The sequence below is a fragment of the Schistocerca americana genome, chromosome 5, assembly GCF_021461395.2.
Source record: "Schistocerca americana isolate TAMUIC-IGC-003095 chromosome 5, iqSchAmer2.1, whole genome shotgun sequence".
Classification (NCBI taxonomy): domain Eukaryota; kingdom Metazoa; phylum Arthropoda; class Insecta; order Orthoptera; family Acrididae; genus Schistocerca; species Schistocerca americana.
The window spans coordinates 609,214,624-609,226,816 of record NC_060123.1 but is presented as its reverse complement, the minus strand read 5'-3'; positions in this window follow the sequence as shown (position 1 = coordinate 609,226,816).

Sequence of the window (12,193 nt, the reverse complement as noted above, 5' to 3'; positions counted from 1 at the left end):
TGTTATGCATCACTAGATCACGTGCCAAAATGTACGTGTGAGATAATGGAGCCCAAGGCTTCCATTTCCTTAAAAATGCGTTTATTGTTGAATTTTCCCAATTTTTTGCAACGAAGAAGGATTATTATTGTTTCACTTAGTAGTCGAACCTCAATGGAATTAAATTTCAAACAGCTAGAAAAAATAACAAAAGTAATCGTTATCCTACTTGTTTAATTGCCACTTGTGAGATTTTGAAACGCATCAGGAGAATAAAAGGCTTGAAAGTCGTTTGGTCTCATTATGGATAACTGAATAGTGCATTAGGCCTATTATAACAATAGTGAACCACATGCCTTGTATTGTCTGAAACAACATGATGGAAAAGAACCTTAAATAAATAGCATATTGTATTTTGAAAGCTGAACGTTGTTGAAAAACATGCTGAAGGTAAAAAAAAAAAAAGTTTTGTTTCTGTAGCATGGAGGTATCTGTTATTGATTGTTATGAAACATAGAACAATTGCAGTAATGTAAATAACATTAAAGACACCTCATGGAACGTCTACGAAAGTCAAAGATAGCATTCCTTACATTCGAAATTGAAATAAATGCTACTAACTATACATCACAACAGGGCCTATTGCAATCGCAGTAAAATTAAAGATAGCCTAATTTAACACAAAAAATTACAGTAAGTTGTCATTAGTCGCATTCTTATTCGAATTGAACTTGTCCCGTGAAACCATCGATGTCATCCTCCAAATTAGTATCGCTTTGAAAAGAACGGTTGTTTTGTCTTAAATCTTTCAGGGCCACTGGCGCAAGGGATTTCAAGTCTTCAAGGTTTTCTTTAGACATCAGTTTTCACCCTGGCCACTGAGGAATTAAATCTTCACCCAATTGCAGTGGGTGGGAAAAAGGTCTTTCTTTCTTTTCTTTTCATGATTGCTTATTCCAAATATAGTCTCCCGGTCAAAGCCGCTTTTAATAAAAATGTTCAGAGGTTTGTCCTTTCTCTTTTCAGTTTATGTAGGTTTCAGCCAGTTTATAATGTGTTTTTATGTTTCAAATTTGCGATTTGTTATTTGTTTTCCCAGCAATTGTGTTCCAACGAATCCTGTATTTTCGACTCTGTGGATAACCAAAGCATTCTTTTTACGACCAACTTTCATGAAATTCGTAATATCGTCGGTAGTATGCAACTGTTCTTATAGCTTCATTGCAGATTCTCTCTCTCCAAAATCACTGTCATTAGGCAAGCCTAGTTGTTCGTATAACCTACTAAACTTTTTTTATGCTTTCACTCTTTTCCGTTTTGTTTCATATCCAAAAATCATTGAGCAAATCAATGAAAGCTCGGCATAATGAGATTCAAGACTAGAAGATATGTCAGTTTCTTTCTTAGCATTTCCTCTGCTGCATTTTCCAATCATTTGCAGAGGCAGAGGTAACGTAGGAACCCTTTAGCTTTTTTGAAGACATTTATTAGAGTAAAATAGCCCTTGTTTTGGAAACAAGTTTTTTTCCCAGTCTCTCTGTCTTGGTTTTCGTACTCACATTTCCACCCACTTTTTGGTCTCCTGGTCTCCCTTTTAATAACTGATTTCTATCTGGTTCAGGAACGCTATTTTGTACATCATTAGTACACACATTCTCTGTGGGATCTTTTCATTTACATTTATTTGCCTTACATCGCTGTCATCGTGGTTACTGCCAGATATACAGTTCTCACCTTCATTACAAGTTACAGCACCATCATCTGTTTCATTACCCACTATTGCACTTGAGGTTAAATCACTATTACGGATATTTTGATTCAGAGAAGAATCTTTGGTTGGAATGTCCGCACTTGAAGATGTCTGCTGTGCCCTGCATCTGCGCAGCGAAACCGCGTGAGCAGAACTCGGTACCCATTACTCGCCATGCACGAGCGCGCGGAAGCTTGTGGCCGTCAGTTCCAACTCGTGCCACTGGAGGCTAAGCGTAAACTGAGATGCGTATAGCACGTGCGAAGTGACACAACACTACGCACGTTCCGCGCACGTCCTGTGCGTATTGAGGCGCATATAAGTTCCTTGCACGCGCGGGTTGGCGACACACTGCGCTGAAAAAATCGAAGCGGACGCACCCTGTCATGTTTCTCAAACGATTTTACAGAAACTATTTGGTAAAAACATTTCGTTTTTAATTTACTTGTAGCTTTGTATGTCAGCTTCATGTTGCCCATCATCTCGCTAATCGTACATACTTATTGTGACATACTCATTTAAGTAAGACACTATACAAAATTCTGTAAGTTTGCAATGACAATTGGGGGCTCGAATGATTTTGCGTTTGGCGCATATGTGCTGTGTATCAAATTTAGCTAATCTATTGAAATTTTCTTTAGACTTGGGAGGAAGTCTCTATCTCTCTCCGATTTCGAGAAAATGGATCGTATGTAGCGTGTTTACTTCCCATTGCACGCGCGCGAATGAAATATTCTTAACATCCCTCATCTCCGTTTCTCTCGGGATATCGAACGAGATTTTGGTAAACGATAGCATACAAGGTGGAGAGTGCTTTACAAAATCGTTAACACACACATAACTTTCGTATCTACGACGATATAGCAGAAGTCGTAATTCTTATTTTTTCTATACATTATGGTTATTTTTAAGAGTCATTGACAGCTAATGAAAAGACAATTTCCTAGTCTGAAAATAAAAACGAAATTTCTTCACTTACGTTACTGCAAACCGACACAATGAGGTTTTCTGTATGCTGTTGGTCTCTCTGCACTCCAATTGCTTGTTTCAGAGTTCTGTCCTAATAGCTGGTGCAAGATGAGTTTGTGCAAATTATACTGCGTTTTGGCAAAAGAAGCACAATTGAACTTGTCAACAAGGGAATTGGTACCGGTACTCATAAATGACGATGCATCTTCGAATGAGAAAAGAAAAATAAATCCCCAATTCTGCTGCAGTTGTGGTAAAATCCCGGCAACCCACCGTATCTTTAATAGTGAACGGCTAGAACAGAAACTTACCAAACGATTTTCTTCCTGTTCTTCATCTGAGCGATGTGGAAATGAGCGCGCTCTTCAGGTGGAGTGAGGCACATGCCGGACGCTGGTTCCTCACCTACAAAAAAATGTTCAAATGTGTGTGAAATCTTATGGGACTTAATTGCTAAGGTTATCAGTCCTTATGCTTACACACTACTTAACCTAAATTATCCATGTTTACAGTTACTTTTCTTTAAGAACATGTGAAACATGTATCTATACTCCATTATGCAATTATTGTTGGAAATTATTCTCTTGTGATTTGGGCAGTTACAGCTGTACAGGGAATAGATAGTTGACAATGAGATAGTCTCAGTTCCTTGCTTATGGTTACTTCTGTTAAAGAACATTGAAAACATATGGCTATACTCCAGATGCCAGCCCAATGAGTGTGCTGGAGAAAACTTCTGTTTCTACGACTGTCATCATTTACTGCAGATAAAATTGCAAATGGTACATACAAAAACAATTGTTGACAACCCCCTTGTGGGTTGTAATTTGTCAGATATTCTTGTCTTTACCACTTCTAGAAGTAATGTTTTGGATGACGTAATGTTTTACCTGCCAAATTCGGAATGTATGCTCTCAGAATATTGATAGTCAAGTCTGATCAGTAAACTGATTAAACTGATGATGTGGTGAAGACTGCATACTTATACATCTACGTGATTACTCTGCTATTTACAATTAAGTGTCTAGCAGAGGGTTCAGTGAATCCCCTTCAAGCTGTCTCTACTGGCCCACTCACGAATGGCGCACAGGAAAAACGAGCACTTAAATTTTTCTGTGCGAGCCCTGATTTCTCTTATTTTATCATGATGTTCATTTCTCCCTGTGTAGGTAGATGCCAACAGAATGTTTTCACAATTGGAGGAGAAAACTGGTGATTGAATTTTTGTGAGAGGATCCCGTCACAATGAAAAATGCCTTTGTTTTAATGATTGCTACTCCAATTCAAGTATCATGTCTGTGGCACTATCTCCCCTATTTTGGGATGCCCGAGGGAGGACTCGAACCTCTGCCGGGATCAGCCGCACAGTCCATGACTGCAGCACCTTAGACCGCTCGGCTAATCCCTTGCGGCTCCTCACCTACGGCTTGCCAAACTGACAATCTGTGATGGGCGAATATAGGAGTCATTATTGGGAAAGGTAAACAATTGATCCCCCGCACAATACGATGGTCAGTCTATTGTCGGCAGCTGAGAATAATGCTCACGACAGGAATGCGGAAGCTAGCGAGGTGCCCCCTGTGAGAGCAAGAGCTGACGTTGTTCGAAAAACATTGTCATTAATGTAAACCTGGCATTGCCTGTAATACATTTCGGCAAATTGAATATACCGGATCATCACACTATTTCAGGATACTCACACTTTCGGACAAATACCGATAACTTTATTCATTTGTGTAGCCTGTTGCATAATCAGTTTATTGATGCTGATACCGTGGATGCAGAAACTACGCGCCAACTATACCCGGATCACAATAACAAAGTGATTGAAAGCAAAGCGCAGTTGAGCGTTGAAGGGGGTGATGTTGGTTTGCTGGTGCGTGCAGCCGCATTATGGCTGTAGTTGCAACGGCTGTCAGGTTCCTTACTGAACTACCTTCTCAAGCCGCCTTTTAATGTGCGGTATTGAGTTCGCTTTAGAGATTCGTTATATCCTTGTGGATTGACAAATGCACTATCTATCTATCTATCGCTTGAGCCTCGTCCCGCAGTTATGCAGGGTCAGCCATCGTTAATCGGATTTGGTATGTTAATGCTTAAAGGGTGGCCGGATACCCTTCCTGCTGCCAACCCGTACCTCCCGGGACGGAATTAGTGTACCCCAACTGTCTGCGTCGAGTGTAATCCATGGAAGAGTGCGAATGTGTTCAGATGTCTGCAAGCCGTGTAACTGAGGCGGAACTCGGGGACCAGCCCGGTATTCACCTAGCAGGATGTGGAAAACCGCCTAAAAACCACATCCAGGCTGGCCGGCACATCCGCCGGGTGGATTCAATCCGGAGTCGGCGCGCCTACCCGAGTCCAGGAAGCAGCGCGTCAGCGCTCTCGGCTACTCTGGCAGGTGGCTTGACAAACGCACTCCCATGTATAAAATGATAACGTGTTCCCATTATCTGTAAACCTCAACAAAAGCAACAGGAAGAGCACTGTTTTTACAACAATCAGAATGAATCACGTTCAGACGTATTCGATACGTAAGGAGTGTGAATATGAATCGTTCACATAAATACAATTACTAACAACATTAAAACATTAGAAACTGTTTGAGTACTAAACAGTCACAGTAGCTTGCAAACAATATCATTCTCTTGCAGAGGAGTGTTCCTTAATAACGAGATGAGATTTATTGTGCAAGCTGCTTTACGTACAATTCAGTCAAAAATACGAAGCACAAAAATAAAATAAATGAGTATTAAGACAAAGGGTAAATGACACTTGATTCGGAATCACTTTCGTCCTTTGACACTGTCTTTATCTGAGCTCTGGTCCGTGGACGAGCTACTGAAGTTGCCCAAAAATATTATCATATTTTCTATAGGTCTTTTGGTACTCACTTCACTTTTCAACGGTTCTTTAAAAACCGTTCTGTGTGGGGTACAACATTTCTCCATTTCTCTGGAGTTATTTGTGCCACTGCTTCCTTTAACAGTCTTTGAATTTCTGCCACAGTGAAGCTTTTCATATTTGTTGCCACGTAATTTTTTGGTTATGACCAAATCATTTCGATGCCGTTAAAGTGGCAGTGGTATGGTGGAAGCCGAAGAACCCTGGGGCCATGTTCTTTAACTACCTCGTCCATAATATACTCTTGAAACTGCGGTTTATTTTTCTTCACTGTTTCCATGAGCTCCGCCTCACTCGAGTTTCAACCATTAAACAATATCGACCTTTTTCGTTGTCATCGTTGGAGCTTTTTGTTTAATAACTGAGTGATATGGGGCATTATCCACGACAGTATCATAGGCCGATTTAAGTATTCCAGTAGTGTCCCTTGAGCCACTTCAGAAAACTATCGTGTTTAATCTCTTCGCATTAGTCATTTGTTTTTCTCGATTTGTGAACAAGGAATCTCCTCGTAGTAGTCCTTTGTTTTTCTCGATTTGTAGACAAGGAACAGGTACAAAACCAGATGCAGTTCCAGCGTGCAAGACAATAATTCTTGCGCCCTTTCCCACCGGGCCGGCCGGTGTGGCCGTGCGGTTCTAGGCGCTTCAGTTTCGAACCGCGTGACCGCTGCGATCGCAGGTTCGAATCCTGCCTCGGGCATGAATGTGTATTGTGTCCTTAGATCAGTTAGGTTTAAGTAGTTCTAAATTCTAGGGGACTGATGACCACAGATGTTAAGTCCCATAGTGCTCAGAGCCGTTTGAACCGTTTTTCCCACCGGAATAGCAGATCTTCCACATAAGCTCTCGTCTGTCCAGTCTTTTCTGACAGAATGACCGACGTTTATCCACGTTACGTCGAGCCACACAACGTTTTCAAACGGCACTTTAAAGATAGTTCTTAAAAATCGACAACGCTACGCTACGATGGCGCATCTCTCCATTATACACTCCTGGAAATTGAAATAAGAACACCGTGAATTCATTGTCCCAGGAAGGGGAAACTTTATTGACACATTCCGCGGTCAGATACATCACATGATCACACTGACAGAACCACAGGCACATAGACACAGGCAACAGAGCATGCACAATGTCGGCACTAGTACAGTGTATATCCACCTTTCGCAGCAATGCAGGCTGCTATTCTCCCATGGAGACGATCGTAGAGATGCTGGATGTAGTCCTGTGGAACGGCTTGCCATGCCATTTCCACCTGGCGCCTCAGTTGGACCAGCGTTCGTGCTGGACATGCAGACCGCGTGAGACGACGCTTCATCCAGTCCCAAACATGCTCAATGGGGGACAGATCCGGAGATCTTGCTGGCCAGGGTAGTTGACTTACACCTTCTAGAGCACGTTGGGTGGCACAGGATACATGCGGACGTGCATTGTCCTGTTGGAACAGCAAGTTCCCTTGCCGGTCTAGGAATGGTAGAACGATGGGTTCGATGACGGTTTGGATGTACCGTGCACTATTCAGTGTCCCCTCGACGATCACCAGTGGTGTACGGCCAGTGTAGGAGATCGCTCCCCACACCATGATGCCGGGTGTTGGCCCTGTGTGCCTCGGTCGTATGCAGTCCTGATTGTGGCGCTCACCTGCACGGCGCCAAACACGCATACGACCATCATTGGCACCAAGGCAGAAGCGACTCTCATCGCTGAAGACGACACGTCTCCATTCGTCCCTCCATTCACGCCTGTCGCGACACCACTGGAGGCGGGCTGCACGATGTTGGGGCGTGAGCGGAAGACGGCCTAACGGTGTGCGGGACCGTAGCCCAGCTTCATGGAGACGGTTGCGAATGGTCCTCGCCGATACCCCAGGAGTAACAGTGTCCCTAATTTGCTGGGAAGTGGCGGTGCGGTCCACTACGGCACTGCGTAGGATCCTACGGTCTTGGCGTGCATCCGTGCGTCGCTGCGGTCCGATCCCAGGTCGACGGGCACGTGCACCTTCCGCTGACCACTGGCGACAACATCGATGTACTGTGGAGACCTCACGCTTCACGTGTTGAGCAATTCGGCGGTACGTCCACCCGGCCTCCCGCATGCCCACTATAAGCCCTCGCTCAAAGTCCGTCAACTGCACATACGGTTCACGTCCACGCTGTCGCGGCATGCTACCAGTGTTAAAGACTGCGATGGAGCTCCGTATGCCACGGCAAACTCGCTGACACTGACGGCGGCGGTGCACAAATGCTGCGCAGCTAGCGCCATTCGACGGCCAACACCGCGGTTCCTGGTGTGTCCGCTGTGCCGTGCGTGTGATCATTGCTTGTACAGCCCTCTCGCAGTGTCCGGAGCAAGTATGGTGGGTCTGACACACCGGTGTCAATGTGTTCTTTTTTCCATTTCCAGGAGTGTAATTTTCCGTCCATTGATTTTTTTATACCGAAAACCTCGGCGCTCATAACCGTTAACAATGAAGTTTTGCTGCCACTGAATAACTCTGCCTCGCGAAGAGTAACGCACAGTTTTTTAATAGCTGTGTGTTGTTTTCTCTAATAGCCACATATGTGGCGACGAACGCATCTTATTGAAAACAGTCCAAGTTCGTTACACGTGGTTCCGTCCTTCTTTCCTGGTGTTCGCCGTTTGGATGAACCACACCCTTCCACTTGTGCACAGAATTTCTCCTTACAAATTTTGACGACAGTATTTTTGTGTATCTTCAAGGTCTTTTCGGTTCTTTCGCCTATGTTCGTTAGTGGCATAGATCGCTGAATTTCCAGTTTAGCAGCCAGGCTTAGGAGTACACTCCCACTACAAGCTTCAGACATTACGTAGCGCAAAATAATCTCGCCTCACAGAGAAACAAAGCACGCAACGCACCAGACCACAACTTTTTACGTTAGCGATCGCGAGCGTCGTCTACAACTGGCTACTGTAGCCGCTAACTACAGCAGCTGAGAGATATGACAATTGTGAACGGAACAGAAGGTGCGGCCAAGTACTTTCTCTGATTGGGTGTTGCTGTGGTAGGAGCCCTCTGAGCAGCTACACGTCAATCACTTTGTTATTCTGATCCGCGTAGTCATTCATGGGGGGTTTCTCGACTGTTTCTAGCTTACACTGAAAATGTGAAGTCCGCATGCGTGCAGTAGAATGTCTCTTATTACATCCATATCCAAGTAATCACAGTGATACTTATATACTTCAGATCCTGGACTCCATTTAGCAGGTGCACAAAGGGTACACACCTACCGAAATTCCCACTTTTCGAATTTTTGTAACAGGTGATACAGATACACCGGCACAATAGGCATCACGTAGATAGCCTTTTTTTACTCTATAATATTTAAAATTTCCTGTCGTATTCTTGATCACATGACTATATAATATTACTTTCTATTTCGCTGCTCTCACAATGAGTCGCCAGTCCGTTCTTGCGATCTGAAGACGTTGTGGCTAATGTGTCAGTAGCCGTCCAGTTGTGCATTGTTCTTGGAAAAAGGAAAACAATTACGAAACAAAACAGCAGAACTATATAGATATAAATAACTGAAAAATATAATGTACTGATGAAAAGGATCGAGAGCTTAAATTGCGAAAAACGAAACATTACTCAATGACAGAAAAGTTTAGTAGTAAGGCTAATTTCTTTTTTTTTTTTTTTCGGACGGCCTACACTATCACGGACCACAGGTGCGGTGCCGAGTGCCGAAGAGAGCGTATTTGGTTGGACTGATTTCCAGCTTCCCTCCTCACCTCTCCCGCAGCGTTCGTGCGGCGAGAGAAACTGTGCCGCAACCACAACGCCATGCGACCTGTCGCAGGCGCGTGACGCGTCACCATCGCGTCGCGTCCCAATTTCCGCAGTCGCAGTTGAACCTCGTAAGTTGCATAAAAACGGGAGTGAGAATAGTTAGAAACGTTGCACCACGTCTTCTTCGGTCGATGAAGCTTTCCTGGTTTTAGTCTTTTTAATTAACAATTCATTAGGAGATGTCTGAAATACGTTGTTGGCTACATCCTTTGATTGATGTTGGGAAGTAAAGCTCGAACAGTAATTGGAGAGTATCAAAAGAAATCTGTTGTGAAGCTACAATATCATTTCGGAAAATATGACCCACCAGTTGTCCAGATGTGTTCTTCATTTAATTTAAAAACGCATGGTTTGGAAAGACAAAAATGGTTCAAATGGTTCTGAGCACTATGGGACTTTACTTCTGAGGTCATCAGTCCCCTACAACTTAGAACTACTTAAACCTAACTAACCTAAGGACATCACACACATCCATGCCCGAGGCAGGATTCGAACCTGCGACCGTAGTGGTCGCGCGGTTCCAGACTGTAGCGCCTAGAACCGCTCGGCCACTCCGGCCGGCCTTGGAAAGACATGAACCCATTATCGAGTTGCCGGCCAGAGTGGCCGAGCGTTTCTAGGTGCTACAGTCTGGAACCGCGCGACCGGTACTGTCGCAGGTTCGAATCCTGCCTCGGGCATGGATGTGTGTGATGTCCTTAGGTTAGTTAGGTTTAAGTAGTTCTAAGTTCTAGGGGACTGATGACCTCATAAGTTAATTCCCATAGTGCTCAGAGCCATTTGATCCATTATCGAGTTTTTAAAAATATCATGCCATGCTATAATTGTTGTGGCTTGGCAAGACAGCCAAGCCACTATGAGGAAGCCGAAAAGCACGCGTTTAAGCTCACGCAAGCTGGCGTGAGGTCTGGAACAGGACAAGGTAATTAATATAGCCAATAACGTACGTAGCTGCTGGAATACTTAACTTTAATCCACAATTGGTGAACATCGCTCGTGACGGTACATGTTTTACAGCATCAATAGTAACTGGTAATGGCGCCTTGCTAGGTCGTAGCAAATGACGTAGCTGAAGGCTATGCTAACTATCGTCTCGGCAAATGAGAGCGTAATTTGTCAGTGAACCATCGCTAGCAAAGTTGGCTGTACAACTGGGGCGAGTGCTAGGAAGCCTCTCTAGACCTGCCGTATGGCGGCGCTCGGTCTGCAATCACTGATAGTGGCGACACGCGGGTCCGACGTATACTAACGGACCGCGGCCGATTTAAAGGCTACCACCTAGCAAGTGTGGTGTCTGGCGGTGACACCACAATAATCATAATGGAATCATACCTTTCCGAAACATTTTTCTGCTTTTTAAGTATGGTTCACATTTGGGCAATTGGTGCGTCATAGTCTCCATACTGAAAAAGTTCTTTCGGTAAAGTATTCCGGACCCTACTCCTTTTGCTGCAATGAGACCGTAAATTTCCTTGTTCTTTTGGTGCATGAAAAACTATTGCTCTCACAAAAAACATAATGCGGTCAGATACTCACAGACGGTTAACTAGTGCATATTTAATTGTACAGGGGGTTCGCAAATTCCTGTTAAACACTTCTAGGACGTGTTGAGGGGAGCAGATAATATTTTGATAACGCATGATAGCGTATTGGTGAGGGGATATCTTCAACGTGGTACGTTCTGCCTCTTCCAACACGGATGTGCGGCGTCTCCTTGGAGCATCAGTCACGCGTACTGACTGAAGGTACCCTTTCTCGAAGCCGTTGCGTAATTGTGGCGGAAAGGGCATGTAATAAGAGTCCGACGTTCCGGAGCAGCTCTTCCATTACCGTGAGCTTCGCCATTCAGAAACTACAAGTCAGTATATTCAGCAAACGTGTACTCGACCATGTTGCTCTAACTCAAAACGGAAATGATGCTTGAATAGGTCACAGAGGTAGGACAGACGTCAAATGATATCAGTTGATCCGACGTAACCACCCCCCACCGTGTCTAACCTATCGGAAACATACCTACCAAACATGTTTTCAAACGCCTGTAGCGCGGAAACGGTACGTTCCCGGACATGGATTCCTATTCAGAATGTTATGTACTCACTCCCCTCTACGAGTCTAGAAGTTTGTAACGGGAATTTCAAATCACCCTGTAGATTAGCGAAGGGAAGGAGGTGTTGTGACTTGGCAAGACAGCCAAGCCACTATGACGGGTAGCCGAAAGGCACGCGTTTAAACTCACGCAGGATGGCGTGAGGTCTGGAACAGGTCAAGGTCTTTTAGTAGCAAAAATAGTATGTAGCTTCTGGAATACTTAATTTTAATCCATAATTGGTGAATATCGGTCTGACGGTACATGCATCACAAGATAAATAGCAATTGATAATGGCGCCTTGCTAGGTCGTAGCAAATGACGTAGCTGAAGGCTATGCTAACTATCGTCTCGGCAAATGAGAGCGTAATTTGTCAGTGAATCATCGCTAGCAAAGTCGGCTGTACAACTGGGGCGAGTGCTAGGACGTCTCTCTAGACCTGCCATGTGGCGGCGCTCGGTCTGCAATCACTGATAGTGGCGACACGCGGGTCCGACGTATACTACCGGACCGCGGCCCATTTAAAGGCTACCACCTAGCAAGTGTGGTGTCTGGCGGTGACACCACAGGAGGTATGAAGAATGAATGTGGTTTCGGTAGGTCAGTGCGAAGTTCCATGTTTTGATTCATAGAAAAACACTTTGCATATTAAAACGAGACGAGGTACTGGCAGAAGTAAGACTGTGAGGAC